At 43.6% G+C, this 27,953-nt stretch overlaps 2 non-coding genes and 1 pseudogene across 2 annotated transcripts; all 3 read left to right on the top strand.

Moving 5' to 3' along the window:
• The first annotated feature begins 2,832 nt into the window (after positions 1–2,832).
• LOC149573854 (18S ribosomal RNA) lies at positions 2,833–4,642 on the top strand (annotated as a pseudogene).
• Positions 4,643–5,344: 702 nt separating this feature from the next.
• On the top strand, positions 5,345–5,498 carry LOC149573853 (5.8S ribosomal RNA). The gene has a single exon (XR_016361332.1). It is a non-coding gene; the product is annotated as a 5.8S ribosomal RNA (ribosomal RNA).
• Positions 5,499–5,717: 219 nt separating this feature from the next.
• On the top strand, positions 5,718–9,083 carry LOC149573852 (25S ribosomal RNA). Its single transcript, XR_016361063.1, has one exon. It is a non-coding gene; the product is annotated as a 25S ribosomal RNA (ribosomal RNA).
• Positions 9,084–27,953: the final 18,870 nt, after the last annotated feature.

Genomic DNA, 27,953 nt, shown 5'->3' with positions numbered 1-27,953 from the left:
ACAAAATTTTTGGAATTGTTCAGCAACATTTTTCATTCCAATGGTGCCATTGTGGTGGTTGCATAGGCAGCAATCTAAAGGGCAAGCCATCGTCTAGTAGTTGGGCTACACATCATGAGTGACAAGGGAGCCATTGTTATCAAAAGCTCCCTGTGGCCATTCGTTCAAAAGAGCCATTGCTTGTGTGAGCAAGGATTAATGCAGCCTCAGATTCCAAATGAAATCAATGACATCGGATCTATATAAGAGCAAAATGAAGTAGCAACCCATTTTCTATGTGCGGCTCCCCAAAGTTGCTCTTCTTTATAATTCCATTGGCACAAATTTAGGAGTTGTTTAACAGTGGTTGTCATTCCAATGTGTCATTGCGATAATCTGGAGAGTGATGCTAAGGGCAGGAGCTTATGTCTAGCATTTGGGATGTTTGTGCAAGCGAGCAAGGGAGCTTCTCTTATTAGAACCTCTCCATGGCCTTTGAATATAGACCCAGTGCCGACGATATCGATGGATACGAGCCTTGAATTCTAAATTTGTTTAGCTAACATTGGTTTTTGTGAGAGATGGGTACAAAAGCACATCCCAATTGCTACATGGGAGCTCCTTAAGGTCACCTCTATGCAACTTGATCGGCACAACATTGGGAATGGTTTGACAGTGGTTGTCATTCCAATGTGTCATCAAGATGTCTTAGGAAGTGGTCTTTCAAGGGCGAGCTCGCATCTAGCACTTGGATTGTGCATCATCACAAGTGAATGGGGATATCTCTCTGTGAACGGTGGCATGGTAATTGCAAGAGAAATTTGACTTAGTTGGAGCATTGGCCTTAGGCCATTATGATGGCCTTGCAATTTCTCTTTAATTGCAACCTATGTTTACACAGTAGCATAGTTTGCATGTAAGATTGGTGTTGTTCTTGATAGTTCCAAGAGATGACCTCCAAAAATTTTGGATTGGACCCCTTCAAGGTGAAATTCATCTAGTTGATCAGACTAGCTTGATGTGCTTGTATCTATTCTGAGATGGTAATGATGGTCATTAATCTATGGTGGTGAATATATCCTATATGTAGGTGTTTGCATGGCATGCAACACACAGCACATTTGGTGTTCGATTCTAAGATGTGCTTGTTGTTGAGTGTATGGAGTTGTATGTTTTAGCTAAGGGCTCTGTCCCTTTGCATGTTCTATCATTGCATTTTTATCTTGCCCAAATGGTAAGAAGGAAAGAGATGGTTGCACGGGTGCATTGCTTGACATCCCTAATTTCATCAAGGGTCCACTCTCCACCCTAAGTTTTTTCCAATTGGTAGAGTCTTGGGATTGAGAGGGGGGCCGGTGAAAGGTTTGGTTGCTGCATAATTTATTCGCTAGTGCTTTCTTGGTACGTGCTCGCTTCTTCACTGTCTCATCCTACAGAAGTGCATGGCACTATCATGATAGCTTTTGTGGTCTGAGCTAGTAGAAGCATACATTATTACTGTTAATTTTTGTTTCGATGTAGAAAATCTCCATGCCCTATCCTGCACGTATTATCCAAACAGCTACAGCTCATGGGTTCTGCGGGAGATACTCTTCTTCAACTTCCCCCTAAAGAGAGTGTTTGGTGTTTGCATTGTGTGGAAAAAAAGCCTAAGGCATTTCATCTCTCTTCAGATGCAAAATTTTGGGAGGGCTTTTCGAAGTATGACCATTTGTACGGGGTGGACCAAAAAGCATGTAGGGGGCATATGCCTGGGAAATGGATGTCTCTGAGTGTCCTTACTCGGTCGCGTGCGCGGTGTACATCTTTGCATTATGACTCTGCTATGAGCATTTGTGATTCAAGCATTTTGGGGGAATTGGTTTCGTACGAGATGTTCTTCTCAAGCTCTTGTGAACCTGAGTTCTCATCTTTACAATGCTCCAACAAGTACAAGCCCAACGTGTCTGCCTAGGGGAAGAAATTGTACAAATGCTTTTTGTTGAGATGTGGGTGCTCGTGGGTGGTTCCCTCATAGTGTAGTTCTTCGGTATGTGCATGTGCATGAGATTGAAGCTTGTTTGACAATGCTAGTGTGAGTGTTCACTTGTAGGAACTTTTCTATACTTGCACTAGCAGATCATGTGTCATGCAAAACCATTAGCGAGGCTGTGCTAGGAAAGGAGATATTTGCAGAAGGTTAGACATGTCTATGTATGCAAGAAAGCTCTCATCACCTATAAATGTGCATAGGGGGTGTTATACAGGATTCCCTTGAGTGGCCTTATAATTGAGGTGGTTGTGTACACAATGATGCCCCCACCAATCACATAACCAGCCATGTTTTTGACTCGCACGACCCTTCACCCTTCAGCACGGTGGTCTCCGTTTGCACTTCAGCAACCAGCTCTTTATCATGGGAAAATTTTTGTTGTGATAGAGAATGCCTTTTTCTATATGGGTGCACCTCAATAGGCATGTAGGAGGCATATGCCTAAGAAATGGATGTCTCTGAGTGGCCTTACAATTGAGGTGGCTACGTGCACGGTGCATCTCGTACAGACTCGAGGCTTCTTTCTGAGTAGTGGCGATAGTGAGGTTGAGGGTAAAGGGTTTCATACAAGATGTTCTTCCTAGGTGCCTATGAACTGAGGCTCCCTATTCAAACCTCTTTAGTCGATGATGGGACACTTTCCTCTTGCGTGAAATCTTTGAGTGTTGTGAGTCCTGCTTGTGTTGTGAACGTCATTCTTGTTGCTTGTGTGATGGATTATGTTTGGATGCATGACGGAGTGAATGAAAAATTTGGTTTCCCATCGCGGTGGGCATCCCTTGGCTATAGTAGGTCTTGGGGGTCCCCTCATTATTAGAAGCTACCTGGTCGATCCTACTAGTAGTCATATGCTTGTCTCAAAGATCAAGCCATGCATGTCTAAGTATGAACTATTTTAGAATGTGAAACTACGGATGGCTCATTAAATCAGTTATAGTTTCTTTGATGGTACTTTTCTACTCGAATAACCATAGTAATTCTAGAGCTAATATGTGCAAAAAATCCCAACTCTTGGAGGAATGCATTTATTAGATAAAAGGCCAGTGTAGGCTCGCCTGCTATTTCGGTGATTCATGATAACTCAACAGATCGTACGACCTTTGTGTTGGCGATGCTTCATTCAAATTTTTTCCCTATCAACTTTCGATGGTAGGATAGAGGCCTACCATGGTGGTGATGGGTGAGAGAGAATTAGGGTTCAATTTCAAAGAGGGAGCCTGAGAAATGGCTACCACATCCAACGAAGGCAGTAGGCGAGCAAATTACCCAATCATGAAACGAGAAGGTAATGACAATAAATAACAATACTAGGCTCATTGAGTCTGGTAATTGGAATGAGTACAATCTAAATCCCCTAACGAGGATCGATTGGAGGGCAATTTTGGAGCCAACAACCACTGTAATTCTAGCTCCAATACTGTATATTTAAGTTGTTGTAATTAAAAAGCTCATAGTTGGACCTTGGGTTGTCATGGTCAGTCCACCTTCTGGGTGTGCACTGGCCCTCATGTCCCTTTTGTCAGTGGCGTGTTCCCAACCTGAATTGGTTGGGTTACGGTTCTAGCACCGTTACTTTGAAAAAATTATAGTGCTCAAAGCAAGCCTACACTCTGAGTACATTAGCATGGAATAACGCGATAGGAGTTTGGTCCTATTCTGTTGGCCTTCGAAACTAGAATAATGATTAATAGGGACTATCAGAGGCATTCATATTTCATTGTCAAAGGTGAAATTCTTTGATTTATGGAACATAAACCACTACAAAAGCATTTTCCAAGGATATTTTAATTAATCAAGAACGAAAGTTGGGGTCTTGAAGATGATCAGATACCATCCTAGTCTCAACCATAAATGATGCTGACTAGTGGTCAGTGGATGTTGCTCTAAGGACTTTGCCAACACCTTCTAAGAAATCAGAGTGTTTGGGTTCCAGGGGGAGTATGGTCGCAAGGCTGAAACTTAAAGGAATTGATGGAAGGGCACCACCAGGAGTGAAGCCTATGGCTTAATTTGACTCAACATGGGGAAAATTACCAGGTCTAGACATAGTAAGGATTGATAGATTGAGAGCTCTTTTTTGATTCTATGGGTGGTGGTGCATGGCCATTCTTAGTTGGTGGAGTGATTTGTGTAGTTAATTCCATTAATGAATGAGATCTCAGCCTACTAACTAGCTATGCGGAGGTTCCCCTTCGTGGCCATCTTCTTAGAGGGACTATGGCCTCCTAGGCCATGGAAGTTTGAGGCAATAACAGGTTGGTGATGCCCTTAGATTTTCTAGGCCGCACACACGCTACATTGATGAACCCAATGAGTTTCTCTCCCTAGCCCGAAAGGTTTGGGAAATCTTGCCAAATTGCATCATGATGGGGATAGACCATTGCAATTATTGATCTTCAATGAAGAATTCCTAGTAAGCACGAGTCATCAGCTTGCGTTGACTACGTCCTTGCCCTTTGTACAAACTTCCTATCCCTCCTACCAATTGAATGATCCAGTGAAGTGTTTGGATAATGGCGACAATGGCAGTTCCTATTAGCAACATCGCAAGAAGTTCATTGAACCTTATCATTTAGAGGAAGGAGAAGTCATAACAAGGTTACTATAGGTGAAACTACGGTAGGATCATTTTCAGTTCGAGACCTTGAATCATGTAGGGGATGGAGCTGGCCTCCTCCCCACCCCCAAAATCTTAGCAACATGCGAACACTTGGCCCTACAGTGATGTGCTGGATGGCCAAGCTATGGGTCTAGCACTATTAAGGTCGAGGCTCACATTGAATGCCATGATCTAAAGCATGGATTCCTTGTGGGGCAAAGAAGAGACTTGGATGCAATCTAGATTAGGATCGGTGCCTTCGAACAATGTCAGCATTGGAGCGAGAGATCTCTGCTCGATTGTAGTTCATAGGGGGTCCGAGCCTTGTCCCCCATTGAGATTTCATGGTCCGATCATGTGTGTGGCACTGTGGCAAGATCCATCATTTTGATGGCAGTAAGTCAAGATTGCCACAACCCCACGTTGCCTTGCCCAAGTGTGTTGACTCGTCGCTTGGAGCATTCTGTGTTTAGGATGGGTTCACTCACATGATTTGTAGGGTAAGGGCCCTGTCCACTGACACAACTCTCTCATGCATTGACTCCACCTTTTTGAGGTGATGGGGTAAGGACACACCACAACATTCCTTGTCACACCCATTGGGTGCTTGAGGTTTAGGATGTGTCAACACCCAACACACAGGTGCATCACGCACCCTAGAAATCCAAAGAATGAAGCATAATCCAGTGCCTTGCACGATTGGGTCACCAAAAGACAAAAACATAAAAAAGTATGACTCTCAGTAATGGATATCTCAGATCACACCATGATGAAGAATGTAATGAAATGTGATACTTAGTGTGAATTGTAGAATCAAGTGAATCATCAAGTCTTTGAACACAAGTTGTGCCCAAGGCCTCGGCTAAGGGCACGTCTGCTTGGGCATCACACTACAAAATTTCCCTCCCCAGTGAGGAGTGAAGATGGCTGTCCATGTTTGCAAGTGGTGTAGTTAGCTGAAATGAGCACGAGGTCCATCGATCCATCATGACGAGTGGTGGCTCAAAAAGGCTAGCATTGGTTTGCATTGATCGAACAATTCCTTGCAAGGAAATTTATTATGGGTTCAACGGCCCACCACAGTATGGGCATGCTGCATCTCTACCGTGTCCCCAAGTCATCCATGAATACCCATTGAGTTTAAGCATATCAATAAATGGAGGAAAAGAAACTTACTAGGATTCCCCTAGTAACAGCAAGCGAACCAAGAAGAGCCCAGCATGAAAATCAACAGTCGCGCCTGTCGAATTGTAGTTTGTAAAAGCATCCTCAGTGATGGACCAAGCCCAAGTCCCCTGGAAGGGGGCACCAAAGAGGGTGAGAACCCCATCGGGCCCAGACCCTGTCGCACCATGAGGTGCTATCAGTGAGTCAAATTATTTGGGAATGCAGCCCTAATCGGGTGGTAAATTTTTTCCAAGGCTAAATACGAGCGAGAGACCAATAGTGAACAAGTACTGTGAGGAAAAGATGAAAAGGAATTTGAAAAGAGAGTTAAAGAGTGCTTGAAATTACTAGGAGGGAAGCAGATAGAGGCCAGCAATGTGCCTCAATCATATGCGAAATGGTGTGAGCTGATCCACTGCTCAGTTTGGGGGATGTGCTAGCGCGGGCTGTCACGATGGCACAAGCATGACCTTCTGGTTGCACAAATACTTCTGTCATGGCAGTCGAGGAGCAAAGTGCATGCCTTTATGGCAGGCTCTCAGGCACCTGTGCACTTGTGGCACTGGCCAGCGGGCTTTCCATCTGACCCGTCTTGAAACACGGACCAAGGAGTCTAACATGTGTGCAAGTTGGTAGGTTGGAAAAACTTGCGAGGCGCAAGCAAGTTGACTAGTGAGATCCCCTCTCGAGGGGTGCACCGTCGACCAACCCTAATCTTATGTGAAGGGTTCGAGTGTGAGTACACTTGTTGGGACCTAAAAGATGGTGAACTAGGCCTAAGCAGGGCGAAGCTAGAGGAAACTTTGGTGGAGGCCCGCAATGATACTAACGTGCAAATCATTTGACTGACTTGGGTATAGGGGCGAAAGACTAATCGAACTATCTAGTAGCTAGTTTCCTTCAAAGTTTCCCTTAGGATAGTTGGAGCTCATGTGTGAGTTTTATCGAGTAAAGAAAATCATTAGAGGTATAAGGGGCATAATGCCCTCGACCTATTCTCAAACTTTAAATAGGTAAGTCAGTGCGGCTTCTCTGTTGAGCTACGCCACATAATTGCAAGCTCCAAGTGGGCCATTTTTGGTAAGCAGAACTAGCGATACGAGATGAACTAAAAGCCAAGTTACAGTGCCAAATTGCACACTAACCCAGATCCCACAAAGGGTGTTGGTTGATTAAGATAGTAGGACGGTGGTCATGGAAGTCGAAATCCGCTAAGGAGTGTGTAACAACTCACCTGTCGAATCAACTAGCCCCAAAAATGGATGCCGCTGAAGCGCGCAACCTATACTCGATTGTCGGGGCAAGTGCCAGGCTCTGATGAGTAGGAGGAGGTGGGGGTTGTTGCAAAACCTTGGGCGTGAGCCTGGGTGGACCGATCCCCAGTGCAAATCTTGGTGGTAGTAGCAAATATTCAAATGAGAACTTTGAAGACTGAAGTGGAGAAAGGTTCCATGTGAACAACACTTGGACATGGGTTAGTCAATCCTAAGAGATGGGGAAACCCTATTTCAAGGGTGCACTTTGCACAATAATAGAAAGGGAATCGGATTAATATTCCTAAACTAGGACATGGCAGCAGACGATAACGTTACGAAATTTGGAGACGTCGGTGAGGGCCTTGGGAAGAGTTATATTTTCTTTTTAACAACCTGCCCACCCTAAAATCAGTTCAACCGAAGATAGGGTCCAGTGATTGGAAGAGCACTGCACATCCCACGATGTCTGGTGCACCTTCGGTGGCCCTTGAAAATCTAGAGGACCAAGTATGATTCATGCCCGATCGTACTCATAATTGCATCAAGTCTCCAAGGTGAATAGCCTCTGGTCAATAGAACAATGTAGGTAAGGGAAGTTGACAAAATGGATTCGTAACTTTAGGAAAAGGATTGGCTCTGAGGGCTGGGCCTAGGGGTCTATGCTCTAAACTCATGGGCTGTTGGCAGCCTGCCCGATTGGGTGATGGATGCAAGATGCCCCCTTTGGAGGGCTTTCCCTAAGCAGTGAATAGTCAACTTAGAACTGGTATGAACAAGGGGAATCTGATTGTTTAATTAAAAAAAAGCATTGCGATGGTCACTGCGGAGGCTGATGCAATGTGATTTCTGCCCAGTGCTTTGAATGTCAAAGTGGAGAAATTCAACCTAGCGTGGGTAAATGGTAGGAGTAACTATGACTCTCTTAAGGTAGCCAAATGCCTCATCATCTAATTAGTGACACACATGAATAGATTAACAAGATTCCCACTTTCCCTATCTACTATCTAGCAAAACCACAGCCAAGGGAATGGGCTTAGCAGAATCAGCAGGGAAAGAAGACCCTGTTGAGCTTGACTCTAGTCCAACTTTGTGAAATGACTTGAGAGGTGTAGAATAAGTGGGAGCTTTCAGGTGCAAGTGAAATACCACTACTTTTAATGTTGTTTTACTTATTCCGTGAGGAAGAGATAGGGCAATGCCCCTATTGTTTGTCTTAAGGTGTGTCTAGGTGCATCGATCTAGGTGGAAGACATTGTCAGGTGGGGAGTTTGGCTAGGGTGGAACATCTATTAAAAGATAATGCAAGTGTTCTAAGATGAGCTCAATGAGAACAGAAATCTCATGTGGAACAAAAGGGTAAAAGCTCATTTGATTTTGATTTTTAGTACGAATACAAACCATGAAAGCATGGCCTATTGATCCTTTAGACTTTCAAAATTTGAAGCTAGAGGTGTTAGAAAGGTTACCATAGGGATAATTGGCTTGTGGTAGCCAAGCATTCATAGTGACATTTCTTTTTGTTCCTCCGATGTCGGCTCTTCCTATCATTGTGAAGCAGAATTCACCAAGTGTTGGATTGTTCACCCAGCAATAGGGAATGTGAACCGGGTTTAGACCATTGTAAGACAGGTTAGTTTTACCCTACTAATGATCTGCACCACGATAGTAATTCAACTTAGTATGAGAGGACCCATTGATTCACACATTTGGTCATCGTGCTTGGTTGAAAAGCTAGTGGCATGAAGCTACCATGTGTCAGATTATGACTGAAGGCCTCTAAGTCAGAATCCATGCTAGATTTAGTGCATATTTCTCTTTGGTTGCATCGCAACCTATAGTAGGGGTGCTCTTGCACTCCCAGGGGCCCATGTCATTGGCCATCTCTGATTGGTGCATTAGCCCATTGGAGCAACCTTGGATATTAATTTCAAGCAGTCGACGAGAAGAATCTTTTGTAGATCACTTAAATAAGTGACGGGGTATTGTAAGTGGTAGAGTGGCCTTGCTGCCATGATCCATTGAGATTCAGCCCTCTGTTGCCTTAATTCATAAAACCCTTTTTGACTATGAAGTGGGTGGGGTTTGTAATTTGCATGAGGGCGAGAAAATCTTCTTAGGTGCAAAATTCTTGGTGGGTGTGGTTTGTAATTTGTGTGAGTGCGGGAAAATCTCCAAAGTGCCAAATTCCTGGCGAGTGGGGTTTTGTAAAAATTTCTATGAGGGCAAAAGAATCTCCCAAGTGCCAAATTCTCAGCAGGTGGGGTTTGTAATTTTTGCCAAGATGAAAAAATCTCCGAAGTACCAAATTTTGAGGGGGTGGGGTTTTGTGAAAATTTCTGTGAGGGCGAAAAAATCTCCCAAGTGGCAAATTCTCGTTAGGTGGGGTTTTGTAAAAATTTCCACAAGGGCAAAAAAATCTCCCAAGTGCCAAATTCTTGATGGGTGTGGTTTTATAAAAAATTTCCGCTAGGGCGAAAAAATCTCCCAAGTGCCAAATTCCCGGTGGGTGGGGTTTGTAATTTGCGTGAGGCCGAGAAAATCTTCTAGTGCCAAATTTCGAGCAAGTGGGGTGTGCAATTTTCACGAGGGCAAAAAAATCTCCCAGGTGCCAAATTCCTGGTGGGTGGGGTTTGTAATTTCTACCGAGGCAAAAAAATCTCCCAAGTGCCACATTCCAGGCAGGTGGGGTTTTGTAAAAAAAATTCGTGAGGGCGAAAAAATCTCCCAAGTGCCAAATTTTGGATGGGTGGGGTTTGCAATTTCTATGAGGGTGAAAAAATCTCCCAATTGGAAAATTCTCGGTGGGTGGGGTTTGCAACTTTTGCGAGGGCGTAAAAATCTCTCAGGTGCCAAATTCCTGGCAGGTGGGGTTTGTAATTTCTGCGAGGGTGGAAAAATATCCTGAGTGCCAAATTTTGGGTGGGAGGGAGGCGTTTTGTAGAAATGTTTGCCAGGGCAGAAAAATCTCTCGAGGGCCAAATTTTGAGCAACTGGGGTTTTTAAAATTTCCATGGGGGGGGAAAAATCTCCCAAGTCCCAAATTTTGAGCTGGTGGGGTTTGCAATTTTCAAAAGGGCAAAAAAATCTCCCAAGTGCCAAATTCCCAGTGGGTGGGGTTTCATGATTTTTGCGAGTGCGAAAAAATCTCTCGAGTGCCAAAGTTTTCTATAGGGCGAAAAAGTCTTCCAAGTACAATTTCCATGTGGGTCGGGTTTGTAATTAGTGCAATTTCAGGCGGGTCGAATTTGCAATTTTTGTGAGCACAAAAAAATCTTCCAAGTCCAAATTCTGGGTGGGTAGGGTTTCATAATTTCAAAGTGCCAAATTTTGAGCGGGTGGGGTTTGTAAATTCCATGAGGGCGAAAAAATCTTCCAAGTCCAAATTTTGAGCGGGTGGGGTTTGTAAATTTTTGTGAGGGCAAAAAATTCTTCCAACTGCAAATTCTAGGTAGGTGGGGTTTTGTAATTTTCACGAGGGCAGACGACTTATGTACGTGATCCAAAATCAGTTAACTTATTTTTTTGGTTAACGCCCAAAGTTTTGAACTCAAATCGAGTTGGCTACCCTGACTCGAATCGCCTCTGAATTTTTTACACAACCCATGTCACCATGCTCAACTTGATTCTAAGTGCCCCAAGTCATGTACGTGGTACAAAAGAGGTCAACTTTTTTTTTGGGTTAATGCCCAAAGTTTTCAACTCAAACTGTGTTAGCAACCCTGACACGAATCGCCCCAACTACCCCAACCCTGACTCGAATCGCGCCGAGCCTTAACTACGTCCAATTTTTTCGCATGACTCATGTCACTATGCTTGATGTGATTCTAGGTGCGTCAAGTCATGTGTGTGATCCAAAGGCAGTCAACCTTTTTGTGGGTTAACGCCCAAAGTTTTCAACCCAAATTATGTCGAAAACCTCGACACGTATCGCCTTGAGCCTTAATTGCCTCCAGTTTTTTTGTAGGACTCATGTCACCGTGCTCCACTTGGTTCCTTAAGGAATATACATGATCCAAACATGGTTAACTTCTTCCTTTTTTGGTTAACACACAAATATTTCAACCCGAATTGTGTCAGCAACCCTGAATCAAATCGCCTCGAGCCTTAATCGCGTGCAATTTTTTTGAACCACTCATGTCACCATGCTTGACTTGATTCTCTGCGCCCCAAGTCATGTACGTGATCCTAAAGTGATTAACTCTTTTTTTGGCTAACGGCTAAAGTTTTTGAATCGACTCAGTTACCCCAACTCGAATTGCCTCGAGCCTTAACTGCCTCCATTTTTTTTTTGCTCGACCCATGTAACCGCACTTGCCTTGATTTTGGGTGGCTCGAGTCACTTACGTGATCCAAAACTGGGTAACTTTTTCATTGTTCTTTTTTCTTTTTTTTGTCAAGTCCCAAAGTTTTGAACTCGAATAGAGTCAGATACCCACACTTGAGTCATCTCCAAATTTTTTGCACGACTCATATCACCGTGCTCGACTTGATTCTAAGTGCCCTGAGCCATGTACGTGATCCAAAAGTCGTTAACTTTTTCTTTTTGGTTAATCCCCAAAGTTTTCAACTTGACCCACCTCAGCAACCTTGACTCAAAGTGCCTTGAGCCTTAATGGCCTCCAATATTTTTGCATGACTCATGCCACCGTCAACTTTTCACTTGAATCATGTCACCCAAGGCACCTCGCTGCTACGTGACTCGAGCCCTGTGCGTGATCCAAAATTGGGTAACATTTTTTTGAACTCCCAAAATTTCATTCTTTTTCACCTTATGGGGCCTATCATGATCTCTTTTTATAAAGAAAATTCTCAAATCGGATCGTTTCGGCTACCCTGCCTCAAATCTGGCTAGCTAGGTGTAATGCCTCGAGTCAGCTTGGCAATATGTGAACTAAAACCTGTGTGTGATCCAAAAGTGGGTAACTTGTTTTTTTTTGCTAATGCCCAAAATTTAGCACTTTTCACTGTACAGGCCCTCCCATGATTTTTTTTTTTCCCTCGTCAACCCAATCTAGTGACAACTCGTCAAGTTGGCTCACCAAGATGACTTACCATCTTGCCTCACTAGGATGCCCCACCAGGTCGCCTCTTCTTTAAGACTGCTCACCATGTCAGCTCCCCAAGTCAGCTCATCGAGTCAACTATTTAGTTTTCCTCACCGAGTTGACTCCTTAAGTTTTCTCACCAAGTCAGCTCCCTAAGTCAGCTCACCAAGTCGACTCACCTTGTCATTTTACCACCTTTCCCCAGCAAGTGTGCTCACCGAGTTGCTTCTCTAAGCCCACTCACCATGTCAGCTCACCAAGTTAGTTGTTCAAGTATGTTGCCAAGTCAACTCTTTAAGTTTGCTCACTAGGTCAGCCCGCCCAAGTCAGCTCTTTAAGTTCACTCGCCAGGTCGGCCCACCCAAGTCGCATCAGTCAGCTAACTTGATGAGTCACCTTAGGAAGCTGACTCTTTAAGTGCACTCACCAAGTTAGCTCACCAAGTCGACTCACCATATCGCCTCGATAAGTTGGCTCGCCAAGTTACCCCACTAAGACACCTCTTTAAGCCTGCTCACTATGTTAGCTCGTCAGGTCGCCTCACCAAGTCGACTAATCAAGTAGGCCAACCAAGTCACCTCACCATGTTGACTCTTTGAGCCCACTCTCCAGGTCACCTCACTAAGTCAACTCAAGTACATTTCCAAGTTGACTCTTTAAGTTTGCTTGCCAGGTTGACTCGCCAAGTCAGCTCACCATGTCATCTCAATGAACCAACTCGCTGAGTCACCTCACCACATTGGCTCTATAATTCTACTCACCAAGTTGCCCCACAAATTTTCCCTATTAGGCCCACTCACCATGTCGGTTCGCTAGGTTGGCTCCCTATGTCAGCTCGCCAAGATGACAATTCAAGCATGCTCACCAAGTTTGCCCCTAGGTCATCTCCCCAGGTCGGCTCACAAGGTGGACTTGCCAAGTTTCCTTAATGAGTTGACTCTTCAAGTTTGCTCACCAAGTTGAATCCCCAATTCGGCTTGCCAAGTCAGCTCACCAAGTTTTCTTGCCAGGTCACCTCCCTAGTTCGGCTCACCATGTCATCTAAACAAACTAACTCACCGCGTCACCTCACTAGGTCAGCCCACCAAGTACTCCCAAGAGATGACTCTTTAAGGTGTTCATCAGTTCACCCTGCCAAGTACTCTCACCATGTCAAATCTTTAGGTTTGTTCATCAAGTCACCCCACCAAGTCGACCCTTTAAGTTCGTTCGTCAAGTCACCCCACCAAGTACTCTCACCAAGTCAACTCTTTAAGTCCTTTCATCAAGTCACCCCATAGAGTTGACTCTTTAAGTCCCTTCATCAAGTCACCAGAACAAGTACTCTCATCAAGTCGACTCTTTAAGTTTGTTCATCAAGTCACCCCACCAGGTTTCCCCACCAAGTACTCCCACCAAGTCAACTCTTTAAGTCTGTCTATCAGTTCACCCTACAAAGTACTCTCACCAAGTTAACTCTTTAAGTCTGCTCATCAAGTTGAGCCACCAAGTACTCTCACCAAGTTGACTCTTTAAGTCTGTCCATCAAGTCGCTCCGCCCAGTACTCTAACCAAGTTGATTCTTCGAGTGCGTTCATCAAGTCACCCCACCAAGTACTCTCTCCAAGTCGACTCTTTAAGTATGTTCATCAAGTCACCCCACAAAATACTCTCACCAAGTCAACTCTTTATGTCCGTTCATCAAGTCACCTTGCCAAGTCGACCCTTTAAGTCTGTTCATCAAGTCACCACACCAAGTACTCTCACCAAGTTGACCCTTTAAGTCCTTTCATCAAGTCACCCTACCAAGTCGACTCTTTAAGTCTATTCATCAATTCACTAGAACAAGTACTCTCACCAAGTTGACTCTTTATGTTCGTTCATCAAGTCACCCCACCAGTTCAGCCCACCAAGTACTCCCACCAAGTCGACTATTTAAGTCCATTCATTACTTCACCCTACCAAGTACTCTCACCAAGTCAACTCTTTAGGTCCATTCATGAAGTCACCCTACCAAGTCGACACTTTAAGTCCGTTCATTAAGTCACCCCAACAAGTACTCTCACCAAGTTGACTATTTAAGTCCTTTCATCAAGTCACCCCACCAAGTCGACTCTTAAAGTTCGTTCATCAAGTCAACCCACCAGGTCAGCCCACCAAGTACTCCCACCAAGTTGACTCTTTAAGTTCGTTCATCAATTCACCCTCCTAAGTACTCTCACCGAGTTGACTCTTTAAGTTTTCTCATCAAGTCGTGCCACCGAGTACTCTTACCAAGTCGACTCACCCCACCATGTACTCTCACCAAGTCAACTCTTTAGGTCTGTTCATCAAGTCACCCTGCCAAGTTGACCCTTTAAGTCCCTTCATCAAGTCACCCCACCAAGTACTCTCACCAATTTGAGTCTGTAAGTCCTTTCATCAAGTCACCCCACCAAGTTGACTCTTTAAGTGCATTCATCAACTCACCAGAACAAGTACTCTCACCAAGTCGACTCTTTAAGTCCATTCATGAAGTCACCCCACCAAGTCGGCCCACCAAGTTGACTCTTTAAGTCCGCTCATCAAGTCGTGCCACCAAGTACTCTCACCAAGTTGACTCTTTGAGTCTGTTCATCAAGTCACCCCACCAAGTACTCTAACCAAGTCGACCCTTCAAGTGCGTTCATCAAGTCACCCCACCAAGTACTCTCACCAAGTCAACTCTATAAGTATGTTCATCAAGTCACCAAACCAAGTACTCTCACCAAGACAGCTCTTTAGGTCCATTCATCAAGTCACCCCGCCAAGTCAACCCTTTAAGTCTGTTCATCAAGTCACCCCACCAAGTACTCTCACCAACTCGACTCTTTAAGTCCTTTCATCAAGTCACCCCACCAAGTCGACTCTTTAAGTTTGTTCATCAAGTCACCAAAACAAGTACTCTAACCAAGTTGACTCTTTAAGTTTATTCATCAAGTCACCCCACTAGGTTAGCCCACCAAGTACTCTCACTAAGTCGACTATTTAAGTCTGTTCATCAGTTCACCCCACCAAGTACTCTCACCAAGTTGACTCTTTAAGTCTGTTAATCAAGTCATGCCACCAAGAACTCTCACCAAGTTGACTATTTACGTCTATTCATCAAGTCACCAGAACATGTACTCTCACCAAGTTGACTCTTTAAGTCTATTCATCAAGTCACCCCACCAGGTCGGCCCACCAAGTCGACCATTTAAGTTCGTTCATCAGTTCACCTTGCCAAGTACTCTCACCAAGTTGACTCTTTAAGTCCTCTTATAAAGTTATCCGACCAAGTACTCTCACCAAGTCAACTCTTTAAGTCTGTTGATCAAGTCACCCACCAAGTACTCTAACCAAGTCGATTCTTCAAGTGTATTCATCAAGAAACCCCACCAAGTACTCTCACCAAGTTGATTCTACAAGTGCATTTATCAAGTCACCCTACCAAGTACTCTCACCAAGTTGACTCTTTAAGTCTGTTCATCAAGACACCCCACCAAGTACTCTCACCAAGTCAACTCTTTAGGTTTGTTCATCAAGTCACCCCACCAAGTCGATCCTTTAAGTCCATTCATCATGTCACCCCACCAAGTACTCTCACCAAGTTGACTCTTTAAGTCCTTTCATCAAGTCGACTCTTTAAGTTTGTTGATCAAGTCACTAGAACAAGTACTACCACCAAGTCAACACTTTACGTCCGTTCATCAAGTCACCCCACCAGGTTGGCCCACAAGGTACTCCCACCAAGTTGACTCTTTAAGTTTGTTCATCAGTTCACCCTGCCAAGTACTCTCACCAAGTTGACTCTTTAAGTCCGCTCATCAAGTTGCGTCACCAACTACTCTCACCAAGTTGACTCTTTAACTCTGTTCATCAAGTCAACCTACCAAGTACTCTCACCAAGTTGACTCTTTAAGTCTGTTCATCAGTTCACCCCACCAAGTACTCTCACCAAGTCAACTCTTTAGGTCTGCTCGTCAAGTCACCCCACCAAGTACTCTCACCAAGTCAACTCTTTAAGCCCTTTCACCAATTCACCCCACCAAGTCGACTCTTTAAGTCTGTTCATCAAGTCACCAGAACAAGTACTCTCACCTAGTCCACTCTTTAAATCCGTTCACGAAGTTACCCCACCAGGTTGGCCCACCAAGTACTCCCGCCAAGTTGACTCTTTAAGTCCGTTCATTAGTTCACCCCACCAAGTATTCTCACCAAGTGGAATCTTTAAGTTTAGTCATCAAGTGAAGCCACCAAGTACTTTCACCAAATCGAGTCTTTGAATTCATTCATCAACTCTTCAGAACAAGTACTCTCACCAAGTTGACTCTTTAAGTCTGTTCATCAATTCACCCTACCAAGTACTCTCACCAAGTTGACTCTTTAAGTCTTCTCATCAAATCAAGCCACCAAGTACTCTCACCAAGTTGACTCTTTGAGTCTGTTCATCAAGTCACCCCTCCGAGTACTCTAACCAAGTTGACTTTTCAAATGCATTCATCAAGTCACCCCACCAAGTACTCTCACCAAGTCGACTCTTTAAGTCTATTCATCAAGACACCCCACCAAGTACTCTAACCAAGTCAAATCTTTAGGTCCATTCATCAAGTCACCATACTAGGTTGACCCTGCAATAGTGTTCATAGTGTCACCCCACCAAGTACTCTCACTAAGTTGACTCTTTAAGTCTGTTCATCAAATCACCCCACCAATTACTCTCACCAAGTCAACTCTTTAGGTCCATTCATCAAGTCAGCCCGCCAAGTCAACCCTTTAAGTCCATTCATCAAGTCACCCAACCAAGTACTCTCAGCAAGTTGACTCTTTATGTCCTTTCATCAAGTCACCCCACCAAGTCAACTCTTTAAGTCCATTCATCAAGTCACCCAAACAAGTACTCTCACCAAGTCCACTCTTTATGTATGTTCATCAAGTCACCCCACTAGGACGGCCCACCAAGTTGATTCTTTAAGTCCTTTCATTAAGTCACCCCACCAAGTCAACTCTTCAAGTCCATTCATCAAGTCACCAGAACAAGTACTCTCACCAAGTCGACTCTTTATTTCCATTCATCAAGTCACCCCACCAAGTAGGCCCACTAAGTACTCCCATCAAGTTGACTCTTTAAGTATGTTCATCAATTCACCCTTCCAAGTACTCTCACCAAGTGGACTCTTTACATTTTCTCATCAAGTCGAGCCACCAAGTACTCTCACCAAGTCAACTCTTTAAGTTCATTCATAAAGTCACCAGAACAAGTACTCTCACCAAGTTGACTCTTTAAGTCTATTTATCAAGTCACCCCACCAGGGCGGCCCACTAAGAACTCTCACAAAGTTGACTCAAGTCTGTTCATCAATTCACCCTACCAAGTACTCTCACCAAGTTGACTCTTTAAGTCTACTCATCAAGTCGAGCCACCAAGTACTCTCGCAAAGTCAACTCTTTAAACCCGTTCATTGGGTCACCCCACCAATTACTCTAACCAAGTCGATTCTCCAAATGCGTTCATCAAGTCACCCCGCCAAGTAGTCTCACCAAGTTGACTCTTTAAGTCTATTCATCAAGTAACCCCACCAAGTACTCTCACCAAGTCAACTCTTTAGGTTCGTTCATCAAGTCACCTCACCAAGTTGACCCTTTAAGTTCCTTCATCAAGTCACCCCACCAAGTACTCTCACCAAGTCAACTCTTTAAGTCCTTTCATCAAGTCAACCCACCAAGTTGACTCTTTAAGTCTTTTCATCAAGTCACCAGAACAAGTACTCTCACCAAGTTGACTCTATAAGTCTGTTCATCAAGTCACCCCACCAGGTCGGCCCACCAAGTACTCTTACAAAGTCAAATCTTTAAGTCTGTTCATCAGTTCACCTCACGAAGTACTCTTATGAAGTTGACTCTTTAATTCCACTCATCAAGTTATGCCACCAAGTACTCTCACCAAGTTGAGTCTTTAATTTCTTTCATCAAGTCACCCCACCAAGTACTCTAACCAAGTAGATTCTTCAAGTGCATTCATCAAGTCACCTGACCAAGTACTTGCACAAAGTTGACTCTTTAATTCTTTTCATTAAGTCACACCACCAAGTACTCGCACCAAGTCAACTCTTTAGGTCCGTTCATCAAGTCACCACAACAAGTCAACCCTTAAATTGTGTTCATCAAGTCACCCCACCAAGTACTCTCAGCAATTTGATTTTTTAAGTCTGTTCATCAAGTCATCGCACAAAGTATTCTCACCAAGTCAACTCTTTAGGTCCGTTCATCAAGTCACCGCACCAAGTACTCTCACCAATTCAACTCTTTAAGTCCTTTCATGAAGTCACCCCACCAAGTCAACTCTTTAATTTCATTCATCAAGTCACCTGAATAAGTACTCTCACAAATTCAACTCTTTAGGTTCATTCATGAAGTCACCCTGCCACGTTGACCCTTTAAGTCTGTTCATCAAGTCACCCCACCAAGTACTCTCACCAAGTTGACTCTTTAAGTCCTTTCATCAAGTCACCCCACCAAGTTGACTCTTTAAGTCCATTCATCAAGTCACCATAACAACTACTCTCACCAAGTCAACTCTTTATGTCCATTCATGAAGTCACCCAACCAAGTCAGCCGACCAAGTACTCCCACCAAGTTCACACTTTAAGTCTATTGATTAGTTCACCCCACCAAGTACTCTCACCAAGTTGACTCTTTAATTTTGCTCATCAAGTTGAGCCACCAAGTACTATCACCAAGTCGACTCTTTGAGTCCGTTCATCAAGTCACCCCACCAAGTGCTCTAACCAAGTTGATTCTTCAAGTGCGTTCATCAAGTCACCCCACCAAGTACTCTCACCAAGTCAACTCTTTAAGTTTGTTCATCAAGTCACCCCACCAAGTACTCTCACCAAGTCAACTCTTTAGGTCCATTCATCCAGTCACCCAACCAAGTTGACCTTTCAAGTGCATTCATCAAGTCACCCCACCAAGTACTCTCACCAAGTTGACTCTTTAAGTCTGTTCATCAAGTCACCCCACCAAGTACTCTCACCAAGTCAACTCTTTAGGTCCGTTCATCAAGTTAGCCCGCCAAGTTGACCCTTTAAGTCCATTCATCAACTCACCCAACCAAGTACTCTCACGAAGTTGACTCTTTAAGTCCTTTCATCAAGTCAACCCACCAAGTCGACTCTTTAAGTCCGTTCATCAAGTCACTAGAACAATTACTCTCACCAGGTTGACTCTTTAAGTCCATTCATCAAGTCACCCAACCAAGTTGGCCCATGAAGTACTCTCACCAAGTTGACTCTTTAAGTCCACTCATCAGTTCTACCTACCAAGTACTCTCACCAAGTTGACTCTTTAAGTTCGCTCATAAAGTTGTGCCACCAAGTACTCTCACCAAGTCGACCCTTTATGTCTGTTCATCAAGTCACAAGAACAAGTACTCTCACCAAGCCGACTCTTTAAGTCCATTCATCAAGTCACCCCACCAGGTTAGCCCACCAAGTACTCCCACCTAGTCAACTCTTTAAGTTCATTCATTAGTTCACCCTACCAAGTACTGTCACCAAGTTGAGTCTTTAAGTTCGCTCATCAAGTTGCACCACGAAGTACTCTCACCAAGTCAACTCTTTAAGTCCATTCATAAAGTCACCCCACCAAGTAGTCTAAGTAAGTTGAATTTTCAAGTTCATTCATCAAGTCACCCAGCCAAGTACTCTCACCAAGTCGACTCTTTAAGTCTGTTCATTGAGTCAACCCACCATGTACTCTCACCAAGTCAACTCTTTAGGTTCATTCAACAAGTCACCCTACCAAGTCAACCCTTTAAGATCGTTCATCAAGTCACCCCACCAAGTACTCTCCCCAACTCAACTCTTTGAGTCCTTTCATCAAGTCACCCCACCAAGTCGACTCTTTAAGTCCGTTCATCAAGTCACTAGAACAACTACTCTCACCAAGTCGACTCTTTAAGTCCATTCATCAATTCACCCCGTCAAGTACTCTCACCAAGTTGACTCTTTAAGTCTACTCATAAAGTTGAGCCACCAAGTACTGTCACCAAGTTGACTCTTTGAGTCCATTCATCAATTCACCCCACCAAGTACTCTAACCAAGTTGATTCTTCAAGTGCATTCATCAAGTCACTCCACCAAGTACTCTCACCAAGTTGACTCTTTAAGTTTGTTCATCAAGTCACCCCACCAACTACTCTCACAAAGTCAGCTCTTTAGATCCATTCATAAAGTGACCCCACCAAGTCGACCCTTTAAGTCCATTCATCAAGTCACCCCACCAAGTACTCTCACCAAGTCAACTCTTTAGGTCTGTTCATCAAGTCACCTCAGCAAGTTGACCCTTTAAGTCCGTTAATCAAGTCACCCCACCAATTACTCTCACCAAGTCGACTCTTTATGTCCTTTCACCAAGTCACCCCACCAAATCGACTCTTTAAGTCTGTTTATAGAGTCACCAGAAGAAGTACTCTCACCAAGTTGACTCTTTAAGTCCATTCATCAAGTCACCCCACTAGGTCAGCCCACCAAGTACTTTCACCAAGTCAACTCTTTAAATTTGTTCATCAGTTCACCCTGCCAATTACTCTCACCTAGTTGACTCTTTAAGTCTTCTCATAAAGTTGTGCCACCAAGTACTCTCACCAAGTTGACTCTTTATGTTTGTTCATCAAGTCACCAGAATAAGTACTCTCACTAAATTGACTCTTTAAGTCCGTTCATCAAGTCACCCCACCAGGTCGGCCCACTAAGTACTCCCACCAAGTTGACTCTTTAAGTTCATTCATCAGCTCACCCCACCAAGTACTCTCACCCTGCCAGTTCGGCCCACCAAGTCGACTCTTTAAGTTTCTTCATCAAGTCACCCTACCAGGTCAGTCCACCAAGTTGACTCTTTAGGTTTTTTCATCAATTCACCCCACCAAGTAATCTCACAAAGTCAACTCTTTAAGTTCATTCATCAAATCACCCCGCCAGGTTTGACTGCCAAGTACTCTCACCAAGTGGACTCTTTAGGTTCATTCATCAAGTCACCTCACCAGGTTGGCCAACCAAGTGGACTCTTTAAGTTTGTTCATCAAGTCACCTGACTAGGTCGGCCCACCAAGTCACCAAGTACTCTTACCAAGTCAACTCTCTAAGTTTGTTCATCAAGTCACCCCGCCAGGTTGGCCCACGAAGTCGACACTTTAAGTTCGTTCATCAGGTCACCCCGCCAAGTCGGCCCACCAAGTTGACTCTTTAAGTTTGTTTAGGCTAGCTGAGTCAGCTTGCTAAGTCATCTCACCACTAGGCTAGGTAGCTCTGCTCGTCAAGGCATCTCACCATGTGGGCTTGCCAAGTCACCTCAATGAGTTGACTCTTTAAGTCTACTCACCAAGTCAACTCACCAAATTGACTTACCATGTCGCCTTGCCAGGTTGCCCCACCTGATCACGTCTTGAAGTCTACTCACCATGTTTAATTTCTAGTTCAATTCCCCAATTCATCTTGCCAGGGTGGCCTACGAGTCAAAAGTTGAAGTGCACCCACCAAGTCAAGTCTTTAAGTTTTCCCACCAAGTCTGCTCTCCAAGTCGGCTCACTGAGTGAAGTCATCTCACCCAGTTGACTTACCATCTTTTCGCACCGTCAATTTACTCTCGTGGCTCATGAACTCACGCCACCTAAACAATGTTAGTTTTTTGCTCCATTGTCAAATTCAGTAAAAATGGGGTCGTGGATGGCTATTCGGTTACGTTTTTAAATGAATTGATTTTTTTAAGGCACTTTTCTGCATAATGCATATTTTTGAATGCAGAGCAAGCCTTGCACTAATATCTTATATAAGAGAGGCAATGTGTTCGAAATAAATTTGAGTCATAATTTTCAAATCAGGTAGCCTTGGATATAAAATGGAAGTTGAGCTGTTCTAGCAAAGCCATAATTTTCAAATTTGGGTAGCTTGCGATATAAAATGGGTACCCGAGCCATTCTACTTGAGTCATAATTCTCAAATTGGGTAGCTTGTGATATAAAATTGTCATCGAGCCACTCTAGTTAGTCTCCAAAAATTGATCAATTTACTCCCCTAATTGATGCAATCAAATTGCCTAACCAATGCCAATCTTTGTCTCCATTGACAACCTCATCAAAAATGGGGTTGTGGATGGCTATTCGGTCACATTTTTCATTGAATTGGATTTTAAGGTACTTGTCCACTGAATGTGAATTTTTAATGTAGAGTAAGCCTTACACTAATAGCTTATATAGGGGAGGTAGTGTGCTTGAAAAATGGTGGGCAAGCTAGCCTGGCCTACCCGATCTGAGTGAGCCAGCCTGGCTGACCCAATCTAGGCGAGCCATGCTGGCTGACCCGATTTGGGTGAGCCACTCTGGCTGACCTGATCTGGTTGAGTCATTCTGTTTGACCCAATTTGGCCAAGCCATTTTTGTCGACCCAATTTGGCCAAGCTCCAGAAATGATGTCATGGATGGCTGTTTGGTCACATTTTTCATTGAATTGGATTTTTAAGGGATTTTTCCATGCTATCATAGATTTCAAATGTAGAAGGAGCCTCACACTAATAGCTTATATAGGAGAGGTGCTTGCCGCGAGCCTCTCCCATGCCCCATTCATTGATTCAACATTGGTGTCTAGGTGGATCAGATTGTTGGATTTTCAAACTGTGTATGCTGATGTTGAATCAATGAAAGGGGCATGAAGTGATCTCTGAGTGCTTTTCCTCAGCTCTCTTTTAGATCATGTTTTCTGATGACTCAATTTTGGAAAAGGTGAGGTAGCAATTGTCGATCCATGGCATGTCTTTTTGGTGATTTTCAAACTTGATCTAAATGTGAGCCCTTGTTTAGCACTCTGGTGTTGCTTGGTATAATGGAAATTTGCTATGTGTGCTCAATGCTCTAGCAATTTGTCATGGTGTACTTATCGCAGCTACATGGGAGCTTTAATACCGAAAGCTCTCAACAAAAAATGGTGGCCCAGCCATGCTGGCCGACTCAATATGGGCGAGCCATTCTAGCTGACTTGATCTGGATGAGCCATGCTGGCTGACCCAATTTGGGTGAGCCATGCTGGCCAAACCGATCTAGCCGAGCTCCAAAAATGGTGTCATGGATAGTTGTTTGGTCACATTTTTCATTGAATTGGATTTTTAAGGGATTTGTCCATGCTATCACAGATTTTGAATGTAGAAGGAGCCTCACACTAATAGCTTATATAGGAGAGGTGGTTGCCGCAAGCCTCTCCCATGCCCCTTTCATTGATTCAACATTCGTGTCTAGGCAGATTGGATAGTTTGATTTTCAAACGGTGTATGCTGATGTTGAATCAATGAAAGGGGCATGAACCGATCTCTGAGTGCTTTTCCTTGGCTCTCCTTTAGATCATGTTTTTCGATAAATCAATTTTGAAAAAGGTGATGCAGTGGTTGTTGATCCATGGTGTGTCTTTTTGGTAATTTTAAAACTTGATCTAAATGTGAGACGTTGTCTAGAATTCTGACATTGCTTGGTATAATGGCAATTTGCTATGGGTGCTTGGTGCTTCAGCAATTTTTCATGCTGTACTTATCATGGCTACATGGGAGCTTTAATACCGAAAGCTCTCAACAAAAAATGGTGGCAGAGCAATACTGGCCGACCTGATCTGGGTGAGCTATGCTAGCCGACCTGATCTGGCTGAGCCATTCTGGCTAACCCAATCTGGCTGAGACATTTTTGTTGACCCGATCTGGTCAAGCTTAAAAAATAGTGTTGTGGATGGCTGTTTGGTCACATTTCTCATTGAATTGGATTTTTAAGGGATTTGTCCATGCTATCACAGATTTTGAATGCGGAATGAGCCTTGCACTAATAGCTTATATAGGAGAGGTGGTTGCTGCGAGCCTCTCCCATGCCCCTTTCATTGATTTAACATTCGTGTCTAGGTAGATCGGATTTTTGGATTTTTAAATGGTGTATGTTGAAACATACACCATTTAAAAATCCAACAATCCGATCTACCTAGACACGAATGTTTTATCAATGAAAGGGGCATGAAGCAATCTCTGAGTGCTTTTCCTCGACTCTCCTATAGATCATGTTTTTTGATGTCTCAATTTTGGAAAAGGTAAGGCAATGGTTGCCGATCCATGGCATGCCTTTTTGGTGATTTTAAAACTTGATCTAAAAATGAGCCCTTGTCTAGTACTCCAGCATTGCTTAGTATAATGGCAATTTGGTATGGGTGTTTGGTGCTCAAGTAATTTTTCATGGTGTACTTATTGCGGCTACACAGGACCTTTAATATCAAAAGCTCTCAGCAAAAAATGGTGGTTGAGCCATGCTGGCCGACCTAATCTGGGTGAGCCATTCTGGGTGAGCCATGCTGGCCGACCCGATCTGGCCGAGCCATTTTCATCGACCCGATCTTGACGAGCTCCAAAAATGGTGTCGTGGATGGCTGTTTGGTCACATTTTTCATTGAATTGGATTTTTAAGGGATTTGTCCATGCTACCGCAGATTTTGAATGTAGAAGGAGCCTTCCACTAATAGCTTATATAGGAGAGGTGGTTGTTGTGAGCCTCTCCCATGCCCCTTTCATTGATTCAACATTGGTGTCTAGGTGGATCGGATTGTTGGATTTTCAAACGGTGTATGCTGATGTTGAATCAATGAAAGGGGCATGAAGCGATCTCTGAGTGCTTTTCCTTGGCTCTCATTTAGATCATGTTTTTTGATGACACAATTTATAAAAAGGTGAGGCAGCGGTTGTCGATCCATGGCATGTATTTTTGGTGATTTTAAAAATTGATCTAAATGTGAGCCCTTGTCTAGCACTCTGATGTTCCTTGGTATAATGGTAATTTGCTATGGGTGCTCGGCACTCTAGCAATTTGTCATGGTGTACTTATTGTGGCTACATGGGAGCTTTAATATCAAAAGTTCTCAGTGAAAAATAGTGGCCAAGCCATGCTGGTTGACCCAATCTGGGTGAGCCATGTTGGCCAACCTGATCTGGCCTAGCCGTTTTCATCGACCCGATCTTACCGAGCTCAAAAAATGGTGTCGTGGATGGCTGTTTGGTCACATTTTTCATTGAATTGGATTTTTAAGGGATTTTTCCATGCTATCATAGATTTTGAATGTAGAATGAGCCTCTAACTAATAGCTTATATAGGAGAGGTGGTTGCCGCGAGCCTCTCCCATACCCCTTTCATTGATTCAACATTGGTGTCTAGGCGGATCAGATTGTTGGATTTTCAAAAAGTGTATGCTGATGTTGATTCAATGAAAGGGGCATGAAACAATGTCTGAGTGCTTTTGCTTGGCTCTCCTTTAGATCATGTTTTCTGATGAGTCAATTTTGGAAAAGGTGAGGCAGCGGTTGCTGATCCATGGTGTGTGTTTTTGGTGATTTTAAAACTTGATCTAAACGTGAGGCCTTGTCTAGCACTCCAGCGTTGGTTGGTATAATGGCAGTTTGCTATGGGTGGTTGGTATAATGGCAAAAGGAGCCTTGCACTTATAGCTTATATAGGAGAGGTGGTTACCGTGAGCCTCTCCCATGCCCCTTTCATTGATTCAACATTAGTGTCTAGGCGGATTGGATTGTTGGATTTTCAAACGGTGTATGTTGATGTTGAATCAATGAAAGGGGCATGAAGCGATCTCTGAGTGCTTTTCCTCGGCTCTCCTTTAGATCATGTTTTTTGATGACTCAATTTTGGAAAAGGTGAGATAGCGGTTGCTGATCCATGGCATGTCTTTTTGGTGATTTTAAAACTTGATCTAAATGTGAGGCCTTGTCTAGTACTCCGGCATTGCTTGGTATAATGGCAGTTTTCTATGGGTGCTTGTTGCTCTAGATATTTGTCATGGTGTACTTATTGTGGCTACATGGGAGCTTTAATAACAAAAGCTCTTAGTGAAAAATGGTGGTTGAGCCATGTTGGCCAACCCAATCTAGGTGAGCCATGCTAGCCAACCTAATTCGGCCAAGCCGTTTTCATTGACCCGATCTTGCCAAGCTCAAAAAATGGTGTCGTGGATGGCTGTTTGGTCACATTTTGGATTTGTCTATGCTATCGCAGATTTCAAATGCAAAAGGAGCCTTGCACTAATAGCTTATATAGGAGAGGTGGTTACCATGAGCCTCTCCCATGCCCCTTTCATTAATTCAACATTGGTGTCTAGGCGGATCGGATTGTTGGATTTTCAAACAATGTATGCTGATGTTGAATCAATGAAAGGGGCATGAAGCAATCTCTGAGTGCTTTTCCTCGGCTCTCCTTTAGATCATGTTTTCTGATGACTCAATTTTGGAAAAGGTGAGGTAGCGGTTGCCGATCCATGGTGTATCTTTTTGGTGATTTTAAAAGATGATCTAAATATGAGCCCTCGTCTAGCATTCTGACATTGCTTGGTATAATGGAAATTTGATATTGGTGCTCAGTGCTCTAGCAATTTTTCATGGTGTACTTATCTCGGCTACATGGGAGCTTTAATACCAAAAGCTCTCGGCAACCTTGCAAGCCATTTTTGTCCCCATCTTTTCTATTCAACCTATCCCCAACAAGCTGCTGAGGAAACTCCAAATGTTAAACCGGTCTCATCCTCTATCAATGTTAATCAACCTAACATCGCAAACCCCACCCGTCTACCATGGACACTCCAAATGCCAAGCCGATCTCATCCTCTGTCAATGTCAATCAACCTAACATCACAAATCCCCTCCAACTACCATAGACACTCCAAATGTCAAGCCATTATTACCATGCCATCCTACTCAAACTCTTAGACAATCAAGGCTGACATTGTGTTCACTCCTCTCGAGTAAACCTAAAAAAAGGCACCGAGGAAAATGGTATTGTCGAGTCATCCTACCCAAGCTATTCCACCTAAACTAAGCTATTTTTCTTGATCTCCAAAAGTTGGCCATTTCACTACCCTGGCTCCAAGAATTCACATCTCCCACCTGATGACAATCTTTTGCTCCTTTGTCGACCTCATAAAAAATGGGATCATGGATGGCTATTTTGTTGCCTTTTTCAATGAATTGGATTTTTAAGGTAGTTGTCGGTGTGTTTGCTAATTTCTAATATAGAGTGAGCCTCACACTAATAGCTTATATAGGAGATGTAGTTGTCATGAGCCTCTCCCATGCCCCTCTCATTCATTCAATCTTGTTGTCAAGGTGGATGGATATGTCAAATTTTGAAACGGTGGATGCCGACGTTGAATCAAGTAGAGGGCATGAAGCCCACCCTCGAGGTACTATTCCTCAACTCTCCTTTAGATCATGTTTTCTTGTCACTCAGCTGGCACAATTTTGAAAAAAGGTTTGGCAGTGGTTGCCAGCCCTCACCACATCTACTTTGTGATTTTAAAACTTGATGTAAATGAGAGCCAACGTCTAGCACCTCTGTCCAGTGTTGCTTGGGTATTACATAAATTTTTTCTATCAGTGTGAATCCCCCAACGAATGCCTACCCTTAGACTCTCTCATAGATCACCTTCTTCAATCAATCGACTAATGCAATTATGGAAGAGACTTGGTAGCAGTTTCCATTCTATAGCTTGTCTGTTCAGCGATTTTGAAGTTGATCTAACGGCAAGGCCTTGTCTAGCCATGAGGTGGGTGCTTGGCACTTTAGTAATTTTTTGTGTGCCTATCGTGGCTACAATGGGAGATTTGATAACAAAAGCTCTCGGTGACCCTCCCCAACAGTATCATTGTTGGTGTTCAAGAAAGACACATTATTCAAATTTCAAATATTGACACCAGCATCATTTCTATTGGGAGGGCCGTGAAGCCATCCTAATTGCTATGCAAGGGCTCTCTCCCCAGAGTCATTCTCTTTGCAACAACTTCTTTGGAACAAAATTTTCAAAATGGTTCAGCAGTGGTTGTTG

Source organism: Cupressus sempervirens, chromosome 2, assembly GCF_028749045.1.
Source record: "Cupressus sempervirens isolate cs-2001-9-10 chromosome 2, ASM2874904v1, whole genome shotgun sequence".
In the NCBI taxonomy this organism is placed as follows: Eukaryota; Viridiplantae; Streptophyta; class Pinopsida; order Cupressales; family Cupressaceae; genus Cupressus; species Cupressus sempervirens.
The sequence above is the reverse complement of the archived record's forward strand: the minus strand, read 5'-3'. Positions and strand labels throughout refer to the sequence as shown.